This window comes from Mastigoproctus giganteus, chromosome 10 (assembly GCF_048544385.1).
Source record: "Mastigoproctus giganteus isolate SK-2022 chromosome 10, ASM4854438v1, whole genome shotgun sequence".
Taxonomy (NCBI): domain Eukaryota; kingdom Metazoa; phylum Arthropoda; class Arachnida; order Uropygi; family Thelyphonidae; genus Mastigoproctus; species Mastigoproctus giganteus.
In genome coordinates this window covers 138,133,502-138,145,170 of record NC_143584.1, presented here as the reverse complement: position 1 = coordinate 138,145,170, position 11,669 = coordinate 138,133,502, and the positions used below count along the sequence as shown (strand labels likewise).

The 11,669-nt window shown below is 41.5% G+C and overlaps 1 protein-coding gene across 2 annotated transcripts in view; it reads left to right on the top strand.

Moving 5' to 3' along the window:
* The first annotated feature begins 10,773 nt into the window (after positions 1–10,773).
* mys (position-specific antigen beta subunit myospheroid) overlaps positions 10,774–11,669 on the top strand; it is a 326,956-nt gene continuing 326,060 nt past the window's right edge. Inside the window, exon 1 of one of the 2 annotated variants that reach the window (XM_090384150.1) lies at positions 10,774–10,880. The gene's annotated coding sequence lies outside the window, so the exon portion shown is untranslated. Of the gene's footprint in view, positions 10,983–11,669 lie in introns of both variants that reach the window. The other variant, XM_090384149.1, reaches the window with a different exon arrangement.

Below are 11,669 nucleotides of genomic sequence, written 5' to 3'. Positions count from 1 at the left end.
TCGAAAATTCGTGTTTTTCGTCCAGAAACAGAAAATCGACCACAGAACAGACGCAATTTACAGATAGTATATACGGAGCAATATAGCCATCGTCGCTGATTTTCCTAAAACCCTACTATAACGGCAACAACAACAAGAGACAGTTGACCTTGAAGTTTAAAACACATATTAGCATTAGCATTAGTAGAGGCATGTGATGCAAGAAAGCAAGCTTATGCAGCATCAGCCAAAAAAAAAAAAAAAAAAAAACAAATAAATAAATAAAAAATAACCACTTCCACTTCACCCCTCTGTTCGTTCGAAATACCTGTCCAGCTGAGCCTTAAACTTATTTAGGCTATCAACTTCCACGACAAGGGATGGAAGTCTGTTCCACCTACCAACCACCCGCTGGCTAAAGGCAAATTTCCGCACATCTATCCTACATCTGTCTTTCCTCAATTTGAACTTATGCCCTCTCAGGTGATTATTCTGAGCAAGAGGAAGAATCCCATCAGCATTGAGCATGCTCAAACCATTCAAGGCTTTGTACACCTCTATCAGATCACCTCGCTGGTGCCTAGTCTCCAGACACTGTAATTCGCAAAACTTAAGCCTTTCTTCGTAAGAGCACCCCTTTGTTCCATTCACTAATCTTGTTGCTCTTCTCTGTACTCGTTCCAGCAGCTCTACATCCTTCTTGAAATGAGGCCTCCAGGCCTGTATACAGTACTCTAGGTGGGGCCTGACTATTGCCTTATACAAGAGAATAATCACCTCCTTATCCCTGCTAGAAAAATTCCTATATATCATTGACAATACACCATGAGCTACTCTTGCAGCCCGTCTGCACTGCTCAGAGAACTTCATATCTGCCTGCACAACCACCCCCGGTCCCTTTCATTCTCTACCACTGTCAGTGAAGTACCACAAGTTGATACGTTACTCTGGGGTTGCTGTTTCTCATATGTAGTACTTTACATTTGTCAATGTTAAACTTCATTTGCCACCTCTCAGCCCATCTGCTCAACCTTTCCAGATCCTGTTGCAGCAGCATAGTGTCAGTAGTGTCCTTGAAAACCCTGCCATATCGTCTGCAAACTTGGACATTGTAAGCTTGATATACCATCATCAATATCATTTATAAATACAGAGAACAATAAAGGACCCAATACTGAACCCTGAGGGACTCCACTAATAACATTAGTCCACGATGAGTAGTGTCCATTGATTACCACTCTCTGTCTTCACCCCCTCAACCACCCCTTTATCCATAGCAGCAATTTGCCTCCAATGCCACACTGCTCCAATTTGTGCAGCAGTCTTCCATGTGCAACAGTATCAAAAGCCTTTCTAAGATCCAAGTATATAATATCAAAGTTATTCCCTGCATCCAGTTCTTTTGTGACTGCATCATAATATCCAATCAAATTGGTCAGGCAAGACTTCCCCTTAACAAAACATGCTGTGTGTCCGAGCTATAACTGAAGTCTTCTCTAGATGATCCTGCAGTGCTTCTTTAACCAGTGCCTCCATTAATTTTCCGGGAACAGAAGTTAAACTCACAGGTCTATAATTACTTGTGTCAGCCTTTGATCCTCCCTTGTGAATTGGGGTCACATTTGCACATCTCCAGTCCATGGGTACCTCCCCTGAGTCCAAGGAAGCTCTCGTAATTATGGACATATAGTATATATATGTCCGTATATACTATCTGTAAATAACTGGATAGATCCCATCCACCCCAGGTGCCTTTCTTGTGTTTATCTTCAACAATTTCTCCTCCACTTTACTCTCAGTTATTACAAAATTCTCTAGCTTACTGCTAGAGTTGAATACACCTCTGGCATTCCCCTCGCTGAATAACTCCTCATGTGTGAATGTCGATGCAAAATATTCATTTAGTTTGTTAGCTACCTGAACAGGGTCATCAACAGTTGACCCATCGATATCAAGTGGACCAATCTGATTCATCCCCTTCCTTCTAGAGTTTACATAAATAAAGAACTCTTTGCTGTTTTTCTTCGCATCCCTTTCCAAGGATCTCTCGTAATCTGCCTTCGCCTGCCTAACCTCCTTTGTAACTTGGTTACAGATCAACTTGTACTTTGTATCTATCATAGGCTTCTGTGTCAAGTGTTAATTTGTATGTATCCCATGAATTTTTCTTCTCTGCCATATGCCTCATTAGTTCATCTGACATCCATTTAGGCCTGAAATTTGAACAATATTTCTTAGTTGGTATGTAAAGCCTAGTAGCTTGCAAGATAAGTTCTTTGAATGCTTCCCATTTTGAATTTGCTGTTGGTAACGTCATCAGTTGATCCCACCGTATAGAATTTAAATACTGTCTCAGTCCATCGTAGTCGCCTTTACGAAAGTAATACCCCTTCCCTTCCCCTAATGATAGTTACGTCTTTGAGTAACTCCCACTTCAGAACACTGTGATCACTGCCACCTAGTGGTTCATTTATCTGCAGATTCTTAATGCATGAAGAATCACTACTGATAATCAAATCAAGAGTATTACTCCCTCTAGTTGCCTCCCGAACATGCTGACGTAGAAAACAATCATCCAATAAATCCACAAAAGCCTTGCTAGTGTGTGAGTGACCAGCCCCCAAATTCCAGTCAATATCTGTGAAATTAAAATCCCCCATTATAAGACTCTCTGATTTACTGGCCCACTCTATTTCTCTGTACAGTTTCTTATTATACTCATCAGAATCATATGTAAGGATAGCAAAAAAAAAAAAACAGGTAACCTGCAGCCATTATCAATCCACTGCAGGATGGAAGTCTCCTCAACGACAGTGAGGTCTAGTGCGGGTTTGCAGATCGACCTTATTCAGCAGTCAGGGGCTTGAACCCGGTCTACTCAAAGACGTGTGCTATTGCACTCCCTCTCCTGACCATTCGGCTTTGGAGGCCTACGGTTTAAGGATAGTACTAATAACAAAAAAAAAAAAAATAAATAAATAAATAAATAAAAAATAATAATACTCTATTAATATGCAGAAAGTTTATTATTTCTGTATTACTCAGTTAATGTGCTGCAAGCTAATAGAGCGTTGCACCAGAAAGGTTAGCACACGGATGTCAAAGCAGGGCCGGCTTAAGGCACGATCGAGCGGTTCCCCCGAACAGGTCGCCAAAATTTAGGTGGCGAAAAATTCCCCGAAAATTCACTGATTTGCTGTAAATTTCAAGTCGGAGAGGGCGCACCAAAAAATCTCGCACAGGGCGCTGATAGGATTCGGGCCGCTTCTGATCAAAGACCAATGTAACAGTATTCATTTATTGTTAGATTTTGTAACTAGACAAATGTATGGCTATGGTGTACGTCTGTAAATTGTGTAAAATATGGTCGTTTTGCTTGTTTTTCTGAATGAAAGTACCAAGTGTCTGGAAGGAGAAAACCATAAAATCCTTACCCAAGACCGACTACTGAGCGAGTGGAAAAAGCCCACAAAAGTTTTATCTCCCGTCTGCCTTCGTGGGTAGCACAGTTGTTAGAATCGCCGTCCTCCCCACACGGGATGAAAAAGACCCAAGTTCGAGTCCGTCGATGATGTGAGGAATTTTTATGGGCCTTTTTCACAACCTGGCTGAGTTAATCGGTCTCGGGTTAGGTAGGGTATCAATGGGTTTTCTTTCAGAAAGTCGGATTTTTCGTCCAGCAAACAGAAAATCGACCATAGAACATACACAATTACAGAATATTCGGAGCAATATGGCCTTAATCGCTGATGCTCCTAAAATCATACTACAACAACATCTCCGTCTAAATGGGACGAATTCTAGCCGTTCTATAGAGTATTATTGGAGGACAGTGATCGTAACTAATGTATTGGCTGCAGAGGCTCCCCTACCAGAGTAGAAGGCAAAAAAGGTTAACTCATAAAAAAAAAGGCAATTTAGTAGTTATGGACTGATAAAAACAACAGGAGTAGTGCAATGAAATTGTCAAGGTGATGCTGGCTGTAAATTGCATATGTTCTGTGCACTCTTTGCATATTTGATGGACAAAAAACTCGAGTTTCCGGGATCATAAACCAAACTATCCTCGCCTGTGACCGACTAATTCAGCGTTGTGAAAGTGTGTCCAGAAAAATTCATCGCGTCATCGACGGGATTCGAACTAAGGTCTTTTCCACCCATGTGAGGAGAACGCTGAGTTATATAATCACCGTGCTACCGTGAGGGCAATAAACAATCTTAGATGAATGTTTTAATATTATAAAATGTGTGCGTACACGTTATCAATGAAATTTAATTTCTAGTACAGTGTATACTTTACAAAAACCTCTTGCTTTTTCTGAAAAATTTCTTGTTTTGGTCTTTTTGTTCCAATGACCTCCTAATTTTTGCGGAAAAAAAAAAAAAAAAACCGTCCTGTTTATCGACAGTTTTGGCGTCGAAAAACCTGTTTTCTCCTCTGCTTATAAATGATATAATCTCAAACTTTTTAAATTCAAAAGTTGGCGGCCAGCTTATGTAACACTGCATTTGAATAAAAAAATAATAACAAATATTGATTTCATTTTAATAAAAAATTTCGGCATCCTATGATATGTTTTATGAGGGGTTCCTCCCAAAATTTACCTGAGGTAAATTTTGGGAGGAACCGTTGATCCACGTTTATATATATACTGATCAGCCAAAACATTATGATTCCTTCTGTCTCCATAGGTGGAGGTATCCCACAACACCTAAGGGTGACATTACTGAACAGAAGAGCATATATGGTTACGGTACGGGTAGTGACTACGAAGTCCATGAAATGGGGACAGGTAAGGACCTGACAGAGTTTGAATGGGCAATGATTTGTGGCACTAGAAAATGGGGGTAAGCAACTCACCAACAACAGGCAATGTCTGCTGTTCGAGGGTCGCCGCAGTGAAGATCTGGCGGGAATAGTCCAATGAGGGCTACACAGCAACTGCCCAACGTACTGGGAAGGGGAAATTACCACTGGTTGACAGTCAAGGTGAACGTCAGATGACATGGGCTGTCCGGAACAACAGACGGCTCACGATCCTCAATTAACGCCGAATAAACCAGGAGCACACCATCCATCAGATGCTCTTGCGGATAGGTTACAGAGTAGGTGACTTGTTCATATGCCCACATTGATTTACTGTCATTAACATCTCTGCCTGCAATGGGCACGGGAGTACCGTTCGTGGACATCGGACGACTGAAAAAGAGTGATGAATCAAGGTTTCAGCTCTGTTGCAGAAGGAAGGGGATGTATTCGATAAAGAGCAGGTAAACAGCGGTAACCATACTGCACAGCTAGAAGAAAACAGGCAGGCAGCGGTGATATTTTATTTATTTCCCCCCTTTTGCTATTTCATTGTCTCAGTTATAAAAAATTACAAGAAAAGGAAGAGAGCAAGACAATTTTATCAGTTGTTGACAAAATTGCTTGCTGCTTACTGGTTGCAAAGTCTTCAATCAAACAACATCTGAACTTAACCCACAGTTAACTTACAAACTTCAGAAATACACTAATTGGCAGTAGCAAATACTGTTCCATTCAACTCAGAATTACAAGGCGTAAATGACTTGCGTTTGGGAGCCACCCTACATTAAAGATTTAAAGATATGACATGACACATGATGTGACCTCGGCATTGTTTCGGACCCAGTTTTGCCCTACATGGTGACAGTGTATCGAGATGAAATTGGATTCTTTCAACAAGACAACGTCTCATGTCACAAGGCTCACATTGTGCAGGAATGGTTCGAGGAACATGTCCAAGCATTTCGTGTGCTCCACTGGCCGCTAAAATCCCCCGACATATTACTATCGAAAATTTGTGTAATGTGGAGGAACGCAACATTCGTCAGTGTCTCGCTCCGTTGTCGACCTCCGTGAAGTACTTCTATGCAGTATATCTTAGGACACCATCCGCGGTCTCGTGGAGTCAATGCCACACTGGGTGCAAGAGGTTATCCAGGCAAAGGAAAGCCACACGCATTATTAGAAAGGTAGTCATAATGTTTTGGCTCATGAGTGTATATACATACACTGAGTGGACAGAAATCACGGGATACCTACCTAGTAACGGGTAGGCCCACCTTTCGCCCGGATAAGGGCAGTCACACGGCGATGCATTGAGTCCACTAGTCACCAAAGTGTTCCACGGGTATTTCCATGCTTGTTGCACCACTCTCTATAATTCCGTCGCATTCCTGTGTGGAGGATACAAAGCTCGAACGCACCTTTCGACAGCATTCCAGAGATGCTCCACAGGGTTTATGTCTGGTGAACAGGGAGACCATTCAATGGTGGTCAAATCAGCAAAATGCTTTTCGAACCATGTTCTAGTCACCATGGCTCTGGGGGTGGCACATTGTCCTGCTGAAAGAGTCCATTGCCCTGTGGGTGCACAATGACCATGAAGGGATGCAGATGGTCTGCAAGGATGGACACATAACCTAGATCATTCAGAGATTCATCTAGACGTACCAGAGGTCCCAATGTGTGCCAGTTGAACGTGCCCCAGACCATTTCCGACCGTTCACCTGCCTGAACAGTTCCTTGTTGACATAACGGGTGCATAGCTACGTGCAGTTTCCGCCAAATACGCATCCTTCCGTCCGTCCGTTAGAAATAACTGTAAATGGGACTTATCGGACCAGACCCGTCTACAATCATCCAAAGTCCAGTGCCGATGTTCTTTCACCCATTTGAGCCATAGAGTCCTGTGTCATGGTGTTAGGTATGGGACTCTGGTGGGTTGGTGGCTCCCATAACCTATTGCAGCTAATGATCGCCTGATGGTCTTGGATCCTGCAATGCTATGTGATTGCCTGGGAACCACCCTGAACCAGCACACACACACACACACACACACACACACACACACACACACACACACACACACACACACACACACACACACACACACACACTTCGCGTATGGAGCTGCGGACTGTAACGGGCGCGCCGCTCTGCGCTTGTCCCAGTAACGTTTCCCGCACAGGCGTGCTCCTCATCATACGATTTTCGCACAGGTGCACAGAAGGTTACGTGAGACTGGTTGTTTCACGAGAGGTACCATGAATCGAGAGCGAACGACGAGGACGCCAGACAATGAGGAGAATGTCCGGCGTCTTGCAGAAGGCAATCCGAGTACGAATACTCGAGCGATAGGCCAACGATTGGGTATTTCCCAATCCACTATATGGACTGTCAACAAACCAAATGAGTTCATATCATTTGCAACGCGTCCAGTCATTGGAGCCTGCGGATTATCCATTCCGGAGGACTTTTTCTACTTGGTTTCTTGAACAGAAACGGTTCGCAATGCTGACTTCCAGCGGGATCGCTGTTCACGTGCCCTCCCGCTCAACGTCCTCTACCGCATGACGAAAGCATTTCAGACCCTGCAATGCTATGTGATTCCGATTCGACTTTGTGCCCCCTACACCACCTGCAAGTTTGTCGCACTGGCAGTGAATCATCCTGTATATATGCCAAGCGGTGGGTTCGTCCACTAGTGAGAGGGGCGACAGCGTCGCGTTGTTCAGGAACTAGGCATATTATGAATTCTGTCCTTTTAGTGTATATATATATATACTATCATTGAATTATATTAAAATAAGTTAATTATAATAAAGTGAAAATAAATAATTAATTAAGCATTCATTAGAGGCAGCGACAGGCAATTCCTCCATATGAAGCTGAAATACATTCAATATTTTAAATTAAATAAAATAAAACATAAGCCAGTAGTATGGCAAAAACTGTAGAGCGAAAATTAACATAAAAATAACCCAAATAAACAAAATGCTTAATTAATTATTTATTTTCACTTGATTATAATTAACTTATTTTAATATAATTCAATGATAGTATATATTACGGCTTCATATGGAGGAATTGCAAGTTGCTGCCTCTAATGAATGCTTAACTATTTATTCATTTTATTATAATTTAACTTTCGTCAACATTTAATATAATTCAATAGTAATGGGTCTATATGCTAATTTAGCATCGCCCGTGCCGCCATCTATTTTCCTTTTTTTTCTTCTATATAAGCTGATTCAGCTTACAGTATGTCAGTGGTGTGGCTTTGCTCTAGAGTGTTGTCTGTTCTATGATTTATTTTTTTTTTTTCGCTGCATAAGGACCACCGCCGTGCAAATCCTCTGCATTGGTGGATCGATTGGGGGAGGGAGGGTGAATTGGTGCTTCGATCTTTTCACCATTGCGACGATTTGTATAGCGATTGAAATGCAGCGATTCCATGACCATTATTGGCCTCGTGGTCCTCTGTCGATATGGGGCATGATGGTCAGTCTATTTTATTTTAATTTATTTTGATTTTGTTATCGTTTGGTAGTTCCTTTAACCCTCTTTTGGTGATATTTCACGTCTTTTGGAACTAGTACCTCTCGGGGGTGGGGGGGGGGGGTACCGCTAAATTAATAAGTAATTGGCATTATCCTAAATTTTGTATAGTTTTTGTTAATTGGATTTAAAGTTTGAAATTATACAAGGGTTTCTGGGCTACTATTTATGTCTATTCTTGTTATTCGTTTGTTTGTTTATTTGGGTTATTTTTGTTAATTTTCGCTCTACAGTTTTTGCCATACTACTGGCTTATGTTTTATTTTATTTAATTTAAAATATTGGATATACTGTATATACAGGGTTATTCACTACCAGTGCGACAAACTTGCAGGACATGTAGGGGGCACAAAGACGAATCTGAATCGTATAGCATTGCAGGTTCCGAAATGCCTTCGTCATGCGGGAGGTCGTGTTGGCAAAAAGCCATGCTACAGAAGGTGTTCGAAAGTTCAACCAGAAGCAGTCACACAGGCTTCACATCGTCGGCGCATGGAATCCCTAACGTTCTGGAAGATTCCTGGCGTGTCTTGAATCTCCCTGGCAGCTACAGAGATGCGAGCGACGCGGTCTTCAACTTAATCAACGGGGGTCTCGTACACCAATGTCTTCATTTGACCCCAGTAGAAGAAGTCCAGGCATGATAGGTCCGGCAATCTAGCAGGCCAATGAACCGGACCACCACGACCTATCCAATGCTGTCCAAATGTAACGTTTAGGTGTTGACGGATGTCATTGGTGTAATGTGGGGGAGCCCCATCATGCTGGAACCACATTGAGCGGTGCAACGACTGAGGAACATGTGCTTCTTCAATAAGTTCAGGCAGGACTTGCTGTAGAAAGATTAAATATGCCCTACCGTCCAGACGAGGGGGGGCAGAAGGTATGGTCCAATGAGGTGGTCTCCAACAATGCCGGCCCAAACATTGACAGAGAAACGGCGTTGAGTTGCACATGTTCGTGTACCATGGGGGTTCTCCAAAGCTCACAAATGGGCGTTATGTTGATTGAAGGTTCCCTCTCTTGTGAAACTTTCCTCATCCATGAACAATACGGGCGCAGCAAATTCGCTGTCTGCCGCACTCTGTTGAAGAAACCAAGTAGCAAAAGTCCTCCGGAGTGGATAATCCGCAGGCTCCAATGATTGGACGTGTTGCAGATGGTATGAACTCATTTGGATTGTTGACAATATCCTCCATACAGTGGATTGGGAAATACCCAATCGTTAGCCTATCGCTCGAGTACTCGTACTCGGATTGCCTTCTGCAAGACGTAGGACATTCTCCTCATTGTCTGGCGTCCTCGTCGTTCGCTCTCGATTCACGGTACCTCTCGTGAAACAACCAGTCTCACGTAACCTTCTGTGCACACGTGCGAAAATCGTATGATGAGGAGCACGCCTGTGTGGGAAATGTTCCTGGTACAAGTGCAGAGCAGCGCGCCCGTTACAGTCCGCAGCTCCATACGCGAGGTGCATGTCGGCCAGTTCAACGTTTGAATACTCGTCCATCCTACTGCCTCGGGAACCGGTTCGCAAATGCTGACTTCTAGCGGGATCGCTGTTCACGCGACCTCCCGTTCAACGTCCTCTACCGCATGACGAAGGCATTTCGAACCCTGCAATGCTATGCGATTCCGATTCGTCTTTGTGCCCCCGACACCTCCTTCAAGTTTGTCGCACTGGTAGTGAATCACCCTGTGTATATATATATTAGAGTTTAATCATGTTTTCGAGTTCGCTTAAAAACGGTTTTCAAGAAACAAACAATAAAATAAACACAATCCGAATTGTTTATCAGAGTCCAATTGGTGAAGAATATAATCAAGCACAGATTAATACAAAGTTTTGAAGAATAATATTGCCTATACACAAACTTCAATTTCTCTTTTAAGGCCTTTTTCAGATCCAATGTGCAGTACCTTGATGTAGCTTTTGAAAAGTCATGGTGATAGTAACACACACTCTATGCAAGGTGTAAAGTGGTTTGTTTTTAAGATGTGGAGACCATGCGTCGGGCGAAGAAAGGTAAACAATATCGCTTGACGCCCAGCATTGCTGAGAGGAGAAAATCCCAATGAAAATTAGTTTGTGGGTGAGGGATCCTTTCCATCTTCTCAGATTTTGCTCGTTGCTCTCTACGTCTGTTTTTATTTGGACGTAAGACACTCAAACAATATGTTGCTTTATTATAGCATGAGGTATTGTATGTTTTAGGAACATATACACAATTATATTTTAATCTTCAATGACTGTGACTTACTTGATATTGGAGAAACTTGAATTTGAGATAATATTTATCAGCCCGAGTTTAGTTGCTTTTACCTTAACGTAATGCTCCCGTAGGCGAACACTTCCGGTGACGTCACTATGATCATGTAATCCATAAATAGTCAGTAAGTTGGAAAGAGTGCCACACCAAGTTATGTGTTGTGACTGTTGTTTTTGTGCCGTGTTTTCCATTTTTTGACTATACTCCATGTAACACTGGTTTTCTTTTGTTTTATATATTCATTTAGCCAGGAGATTTACTAGGAAGTAAGTTGTATGTAATCTTTATTTATTTAATAATTTGTTTGAACTAGTACTTTAAGCACGTGTGCGTTTGAAAGGTCAAGTTACTGTCCATCTAACATAAAGGTAAGAACACGCCCAAAGTTTGTTCATATGATTCGTAAATGCATGTTCTTATGGTTGGCTACTTTAGAATTATAAAAGTATAGTAATCTATATTCGTGTGACATGCCATTAATTTTAAATGCCAGTTTCTTTATTTTTCTTTCCCCCCCATATGTATATGAAATCAAAATCTTAACTGAAATCGCAGAAAATTGCCAGCTGTTTTTGAAATTACCAAATAAAAATTAACATCTCTTGTAAATTCATTTTTCCGTTATTGCATATTAAACTATAAAGTTTAATTCATTAGGAGACATGATAGTGTAGATAACTGAAATTATAATCCCCATTGTCTTTATATATTGTCTTACTTTTTTTAAAATTAAATATATATATATATTATTTATGACATACACATGGGGAAAAACAACTTGGAAGAATGGTAAAAGTTTATGCCCATTTTGCTGAATGTGAAATTTCATATAGGGATTCTTATGTTTATGGTGTTATCAAATTTATACAATAGCAGTGACGTTAATAAACTGCTATTGCATAAAATAGCAGTGACGTTAGTATAACAGTGGTATAATAGACATTTCTCATGTGTTTGTGGCAATTTTGATGAAGAGGGCATAATGGTTGAGGAGAAATAAGTAGTTTGAAATGACTCCTTGTTCCCAAGAACATCTAGTTTTGAAATGACATGAG